The following is an 8486-nucleotide window of genomic DNA, read 5'->3' as shown; positions in this document are numbered from 1 at the left end:
CCCTCCCAGCATCAGAGTCTTTTCCCAATGAGTCAGCCCTTTGCATGAGGTGGCCAAAGCACTGGAGCTTCAGCTTTAGCAAGTAGTTGTAGGTCTGCAGAAAATTGAGCAATTAAGAGAGTTTTCATATGCCCTTCTCTCCCCTCCCCTGTTTCCCCTATTACAACCATATTGCATTTGTGTTGTGTGTTGGTTACAATTAGTGAACCATTTGATGCGTTATTATTATTTTTTTAAAATTTCGTTTCTTTGGCTGCGCCGGGTCTTAGCTGCGGCGTGTGGGATCTAGTTCCCTGACCAGTGATCGAACCGGGCCTACGGCACTGGGAGTGCAGAGTCTCAGCGACTGGTCCACCAGGGAAGTCCCTTGATGCACTATTGTTACCTAAAGTCCATACTTTACATCGGCTCCCTCTTTGTGTTGTAGTTTTGACAATCACATAACGTCATGTACCCACCATTTCAGGATCACACAGAACAGTTTCAAATCCACCTACTCACATCCCTCCCGCTTTCCCCACCCCAGGCCACCACTTATCTTTTTACTGATTCTCTAGTTTTGTGTGCCAGGGTTTTTGAAGGGCATGCCTGCCCTCTTCATGGATGATGCTCCCAGCTCCAGGGAAGGACTGGAGGTCACTCAAGGGCTCAGATCAGGGGGTCTGTTGAAAGCTGTCAAATGATAAACCTAAAACAGTTTAGTCATGTTTGAAGTCCTTTATTCAAGGCAGCCCACAGCTTAGGGGGACACAGTGCCCCACAAGCAGAGGTGCACTCTTGCTGAGGAATTTGAGGCAGGGGCACATTTTCAGAGCATTAGCAGAGGCAGTTTGGAAACAGGACAGGATTGGCTAAAGCTGATGGGTTCTGTTTTCTAGGTCCGGTGAGCTGGCTAAGCTGCCGGCTGGAGGATCGGATGGTGTACGGCAACTTTCCTAGCCAGGGGTTTCCCATCAGTAAATTAAGTAAGGCTGACCTCAGTGTAGGTTTGTGACTTGGCAAGGGCAGTCCCCATTTTGTGAGTCCTGATACACACGTGAACTTTCTCAGAACTGCCCTTGCTGTACCCCAGAGGAGCCCACGAAGGAGTCAGGTGCTGCATGGGTCTCCTGGGGAAAGGATCTGGATCACGAAGGGCATACCTTCCTAATCCTCCATGGAGAGAGGGGAGAAGAGTTACTCAGAAATTGTCTCCTCTCAGACAGGGTGGGTGTTCATTTATCCATCTGCATTCCCACCTGGACTGCCACCTCCTGAGGACAGGAAGACATCTCCTGGCCAGGACTACACATTAGTTGAGCTCGTGGCTGAATGGGCAGATCTGAACTTGAAACAGACATATGCCTCCCAGGGTTACAGTGATCCCTTCCGTGGGCTCTGCTTTCTTCAGCTGAGTTCATAGGGTGTAACAACTGTGATGAAATGACTGTGGTCCAAGGACCTGAGTCTACCTGGCCCAGTGAGAACTTTAATGTCTTCAGAGCCCAGAGTTAATGAGCTCACACACCAACTGGCAAGTTCAGTATGAGAGCCAGATGAGCAGTCTTTACTCAAGGAATAGCCCTGTCTCCTGAACGGAATTATCTGCCCAGGCAAGCAGCAGTCTCCCCACTGTGATCAGGCTGGCCAGGCAAGTTACAGAGTCTGCTCTGGGCACGTGGAACCTGAAAAGGGAAAGGTGTTGTCTGATGGCATCAGGCGCTGCTGGCCCCTGTGCCTTGAGCATTAAGATGAGTGTCTCAGCTCTGTCACTCCTAGGCAATTCTGGGCATTCTCTTTCCTTTTTAAAAAAATATTTCTTTGGCTCTGCCAGTCTTGGTCGTGGCACACTGGTTCTTTACTTATGGCCTGTGGGATCTAGTTCCCTGACCAGGGATTCAACCTGGGGACCCTGCATTGGGAGCATGGAGTCTTAGCCACTGGGCCACCAGTGGCCGAAGTCCCTGGGCTTTCTCAGTGAAGGCTGTGTGGCATTGGCCTCCGCCCCAGATTGTCTTGGGCTTGAATCTTGGTTTTGCCAGGATCAGGGATATCCTAGGTAAATCAGCCTCATGAGACTCAGTTTCTCTGTCTGTAAAATGGGCATGATCCTTGATTTAAAAATTTGAGCCCATGTATGTAGAGCAATCAGGAGGGAGCCTAGCAGGTAACAGCCTGTTGGTTAATGCCAGTTGTGGTTGTGGTTGCTGTTGGATAATGCCAGATTGCCTTTTTGATTCTTCTCTCCTGCCTCCTCTAAAATCCAAGTTCATTAGGAAGCTTTACTTGTTAAAGATATGCTAATGTACTCAATATGATTATTGAACAGTTCTTGCTTTCCTTTCAGGCTCAGGATCTAACTCTTAAGTCTAATCTTATCTTTGTTATTGTTCACCCTCCAAAACTGACCTGGAGCAAGGGCTTGTGGGTATTCTAGATGTCGGAGGAAGAGAATGATGCCCGAGGCTGGAGGGAACTGGGACACTTTCCAGGAGGTGAAAGGCAGGTGCTTGGGACTGAGATTAAAGTGTTCAACCAGGAGGACTGGAATGGTCTGGTCCCGGCTCCGTTCCCTGCTGGCCTTGTGACTTGTCCTGTCACTTCCCTCTTTGGGTTTACTATAGTTCTCATTCTGACATTCACAGATGGACAGTGGAGGTCTGAGAATCTCCTGAAACGAGTGCAAAATGTTGTGTCTCAACATTTTTTTTTTTTGGCAGAGTGCTCCCAGCTTTCAGCAGATTCTCAAAAGGGTTCCAACCTCTTGGGCTGGCAGACTTTATCGTGGTGACTCAGCTGTCTCTCATGGGCTCCGATGCCCACAGCTGACTCACCAATGTGAGCTCTTAGCAGCCCCCAGGCCAACTCCCCACAGAGCACCCAACTGGCTCAGCCAGGCACGGTCCACTAGACTATACCTGGGAGCAGAGCTCTGGGGCCAGGCTGCATCCTGGGGGCGGCCAGCCTCCAGAGCAGATTGGCTGCCTGGAACTGGGCTCATCTCCAGTCCAGAAGGTGGCAGAGCCCCAAGGTGCCAAATGGGACCTGTGCACCAGGAACCTTGAGAGAGCCATGCACCCAATGGGGCACTCTGGCTTTCCTGGAGAGCGTGAGATAACATCAGGCCCTAAGTGTGGCTTTTCCATTCAGTCTGTATCTTTCAGTTCAGCATCCACAGCCTCTGGTATATACTAGATGCTCAGTAAAAGTACTGCTGAAAATAACAAGACAGCTGCTTGAGGAGTGGATCAAGTACCGAAGGGGCAGGAGGGAGCCTTGACCACCTCCTACAGCATAGAAAAGGCTTTCCTTTAGGAGTATCATTTTAACTGAGTTTTGAAGGTTAAATAAAAGTTCCCCAGGGAAAGAAGTAGAATAGGGAATTTGAGGTGAGGAAGTAGGTGTTACTGGGCACAAAGATGTGAAACCACACGGGTTATTCAGGCAACCCTCGGGGTGTGGGGCAGAGTGGCTGGGACCATGCGAGGGAGGGGCAAGGCTGGGATTTCAAGGGAGCAGATTGCAGAGCTGGGTTAGGGCCAAGGCTTGTGTTCTGAGAAGAAATGTCAGAAGGAAGAGGACACCCAGAGCAGGGGTGTGAGAGTGGCGCTGTGCACCCCTAGATCTCCCGTCAGGACCGAGGAACTGTTAAGCAGGCCCTGAATGGAGTCACTTGTGTTAATCCTGGTGGCTCCAGACTGAGACTTTATTACAGTATTGGATTTTCCAGAAACGGAATCTTTAACCAGTCATTCGGGAATCACCTAGTGAGCAATCAGCATTAGGTCAGGTCATCTGGCTGATAGACTCCTGACATCCCGTAAAGGAAAGTGACCTTGCCATAGCCAAGCTGCTTGTCTTCACTTAGGCAGACTTGACCTAGTATAACTTCTTTGTTCCTACTCCCTTCTGTTCATTAAAAGTGTTTCATTTTGTACAGCTCCTCCAAGCTCCTTCTCATCTGCCAGATTGGATGCTGCAACAATTCATGAATTGTTGAATAAAGCCAATAAGATCTTAAAAATCTACTCAATTGAATTTTGCTTTTTAACAGAACTCAGTTCCCTTTTGCCTGGAGTGCAGCCTGCTAAGGACTCACATCTGCAAACTGCTCCTCATCAGCTTGGGCTGCCACAGTGAAATACCACAGAGCAGGGGGCTTAAACAACAGACATTTATTTTCTCACAGTTGTGGAGGCCAGAAGTCTAAGAACAAGGTTTCTGCTGATTTGGTTTCTGGTGGAGACTCTCTTTCTGGCTTGCAGATGACTGCCTTCTTGGTACATGTTCACATGGCCTTTCCTAAGTGTGTGCAGTTGGGGTTGGGGGTATGAGGTACAGGGGGAGAGCAAGATCTCTGGTGTATTTTCTGATAAGGATGTTAATCCTGTGAGATCAGAGGCCCACCCTTATGATCTTATTGAACCTTCATTACTTCCTTAGGGGCCTCATCTCCAAATATAGTCACTGCATGGGGACTGAGCTTCAATGTATGAATTTTGGAGCAGGATACAAACATTCAGTCCATACTGACAGATGAAGTGAAAGTCGCTAAGTCGTGTCCAACTCTTTGCAACCCCCCAGGCCAGAACACTGGAGTGGGTTCAGTTCAGTTCAGTTCAGTCGCTCAGTCGTGTCCGACTCTTTGCGACCCCATGAATCGCAGCACGCCAGGCCTCCCTGTCCATCACCAACTCCCGGAGTTCACTCAGACTCGCGTCCATCGAGTCCGTGATGCCATCCAGCCATCTCATCCTCTGTCGTCCCCTTCTCCTCCTGCCCCCAATCCCTCCCAGCATCAAAGTCTTTTCCAATGAGTCAACTCTTCGCATGAGGTAGCCAAAGTACTGGAGTTTCAGCTTTAGCATCATTCCTTCCAAAGAAATCCCAGGGTTGATCTCCTTCAGAATGGACTGGTTGGATCTCCTTGCAGTCCAAGGGACTCTCAAGAGTCTTCTCCAACACCACAGTTCAAAAGCATTAATTCTTCGGCGCTCAGCCTTCTTCACAGTCCAACTCTCACATCCATACATGACTACTGGAAAAACCATAGCCTTGACTAGATGGACCTTAGTTGGCAAAGTAATGTCTCTGCTTTTTAATATACTATCTAGGCTGGTCATAACTTTTCTTCCAAGGAGTAAGCGTCTTTTAATTTCATGGCTGCAGTCACCATCTGCAGTGATTTTGGAGCTCCAAAAAATAAAGTCTGACACTGTTTCCACTGTTTCTCCATCTATTTCCCATGGAGTGATGGGACCGGATGCCATGATCTTCGTTTTCTGAGTGTTGAGCTTTAAGCCAACTTTTTCACTCTCCTCTTTCACTTTCATCAAGAGGCTTTTTCCTTCCTCTTCTCTTTCTGCCATAAGGGTGGTGTCATCTGCATATCTGAGGTTATTGATATTTCTCCCGGCAGTCTTGATTCTAGCTTGTATTTCTTCCAGTCCAGTGTTTCTCATGATGTACTCTGCATATAAGTTAAATAAGCAGGGTGACAATATGCAGCCTTGATGTACTCCTTTTCCTATTTGGAACCAGTCTGTTGTTCCATGTCCAGTTCTAACTGTTGCTTCCTGGCCTGCATACAGATTTCTCAAGAGGCAGGTTAGGTGGTCTGGTATTCCCATCTCTTTCAGAATTTTCCATAGTTTATTGTGATCCACACAGTCAATAAAGCAGAAATAGATGTTTTTCTGGAACTCTCTTGCTTTTTCGATGATCCATCGGATGTTGGCAATTTGATCTCTGGTTCCTTTGCCTTTTCTAAAACCAGCTTGAACATCAGGGAATTCACGGTTCACGTATTGCTGAAGCCTGGCTTGGAGAATTTTGAGCATTACTTTACTAGCATGTGAGATGAGTGCAATTGTGTGGTAGTTTGAGCATTCTTTGGCATTTTTCCAGGGGATCTTCCCAACCCAGGTCTCCTGCATTGCAGGTGGATTCTTTACCAGTTGAGTTACAAGGGAAGCCCATACCGATGGATAGACCCTGTTCAGGAATTGCCCTCAGCCGAAGGGAGCCCCTGGCCCAAAGTTCTGCCCCTCCCCGGGATACTGTTATGCTGAGGTGCAAGGGCCATCCCTCTTGCCTCAATTGAGGACAATTCTGCAGGGCCATCCCGACAACACGGGGGTGGGCTGAGGCCTCAGTGGCACCTTCACTGGAGTGTAGTTTCCCCCTCTGCCCTGTCTTGCTGCCCTCATTGCCTCACAGGTGTGATTCTGGGAGCATGTGCTGAAAATTCCTGCCCACACATCTCAGTCTCAGAGCCTGTTTCCCAGACATGTGAAGGATGGCAAGTACATGTCAATCCACAATCCAACTTTGATCAGCTGGTCCTAGCAGCTGGAGTACTGAGTTGAAGAGGCTTCAAAGTCAAGTTCTTCTAGTGATGTCTGTCTTGGGTGAGGAAGCAGGCATGGGGACTTGTGTGCTGGATGTCCAGCATTCCGCGGAGAGCTGTGGTGTTACGGATGCCGAGTTGGGAGAGCTGTAGGAAGGAGGAACAGACCGACAGAGTCAGAGGCTAAAGGGAATGAGAAGGTGCTGTTGGACTTTGCATGTAGAGATTTACCATTTTACTTTCAAAAAGCCATTCCATGGAGCAGTGGGCAGGGTTATGGTCAGTCTGGAGGGCCAGTAGTAAACGATGTAGGTGACTTTCAAGGAGCAAGGAAGTGAAGGGAAGGTACGAGGAAGTAGCTGAAGTGAAAGTCAGGGGTGATATTTCTTTTAGGCTAGGAGAGCCTTGTGTATATTTATAGGCTGAGGGAGAAGAGTCAGTGGTGAGGGGGAAGACTGAAGATATTAAAAAGAACAGGACAGTTGATGGAGCAGAGCACTCAAGGGTTGAATAAGAAAAATATTCGACAACTGGTAAAGTATGAGGAACAAAGAGAATGAACACACCTAAAACTAATGTAATATTGTAAATCAACTATACTTTTAATTTTTAGAAAGGAAAAAATATATTAAATATAAAAAAGAATGGACAGGGTATCAGTTCTGCCTCATAGGGATCAGTCATAGGAGCTGATCAGCAAACACACAGGAGGGTTTAGCAGCTACAGTCTGGCCTCACAAAAAGAAGAAAGGGCATTTCCTTTTCAGAGATGGAGGGAAAGAGGTAAAAATAGGAATTGAGCATGAAGAAGACAAAGGTGCGGTTGGGACTTGAGCATTGTTGAAAAGATCAGGAAGATAATAAAAACTTGAGATAATGAAAACTTAAATGAGATATGGATGTGTTTACATAAGTAGTAAAGGTGGATAGTACTTTAGTGGAGGTGGTAAATAGTGGGGGATAGTAAATAGTGGAGGTGGATAATATAGAACAAATATAATTACCAGGGATCCAGGTTCTTGTTGTTTTGTCATCCATAGCAAGGCTTCTACTTCATGGCCCAGAATGGATGCTTGAGCTCCTGCCATTGTGTCTGCAATCCAACATAAGAAAGGAATTTGCAGCCACAGCTGACATTTAGCTGGTACAAATCAACAGCATTGTTTAGGAGTAAAATTACTGAAATACTTCTGTTGTTGTTTAGTCACTAAGTCATGTCAGACTCTCTTGTGACCCCATGGACTGTAGCCCACCAGGCTCCTCTGTCCGTGGGATTTCTTAGGCAAAAATACCAGAGTGGGTTGCCATTTCCTTCTCCAGGGGATCCTCCCAACCCAAGGATCAAACCTGCCTCCTGCATTGGTGGGTGGATTCTTTACCACTGAGCACTAGGGAAGCCCCAAATACTTCTGTTTTGTTGTTGTTCAGTTGCTAAGTCGTGTCTGACTCTGCGACCCCATGAACAGCAGCATGCCAGGCTTCCCCGTCCTTCACTATCTCCCAGAGTTTGCTCAAATTCATGTCCACTGAGTTGGTGATGCTATCTAACCATCTCATCCTTTGTTGCCCCCTTCTCCTTTTACCATCAATCTTTCCCAGCATCAAGGTCTTTTCCAATGATTTGGCTCTTCATATCAGATGGCCAAAATATTGGAGCTTTAGCTTCAGCATCAGTTCTTCCAATGAATATTCAGGGTTGATTTCCTTTAGGATTGACTGGTTTGGTCTCCTTGCTGCCCAAGGGACTCTCAAGAGTTCCCCAGCAACAAAATTTGAAAGCATCAGTTCTTCGGCGCTCAGTGTTTTTTTATGGTCCAACTCTCACCAACTTCTGTACCATCTGGTAAATAACTGCTGACTCCCTGATGCCCATTACTCTGCTTACTCACCCTCTGAGACCACCCACCCCTCCAGGACAACACCTTGGCTCAGCTGGGATCTTCCAAGACATTCCCCCAACAAAATGGTCAGTGTCCTGGCAGTGAAGGTGAAAGTTGTAGTCACTCAGATTTGTCAAATATTTGCACTGGCTGTTTCTCTTCCTTTTAAGAACAGGACCTTAAAGTCACAAAATTGGCACGCGTTCTTTTATTTCATTGGCCAGAATGAAGTCCTTTGGCTGCAAGGGAGGTTATGAAATCTCTTTTTTCTGGGTGGC

Source organism: Ovis aries, chromosome 25 (genome assembly GCF_016772045.2).
Source record: "Ovis aries strain OAR_USU_Benz2616 breed Rambouillet chromosome 25, ARS-UI_Ramb_v3.0, whole genome shotgun sequence".
Lineage (NCBI taxonomy): Eukaryota > Metazoa > Chordata > Mammalia > Artiodactyla > Bovidae > Ovis > Ovis aries.
Note: the sequence above shows the minus strand (reverse complement) of the source record.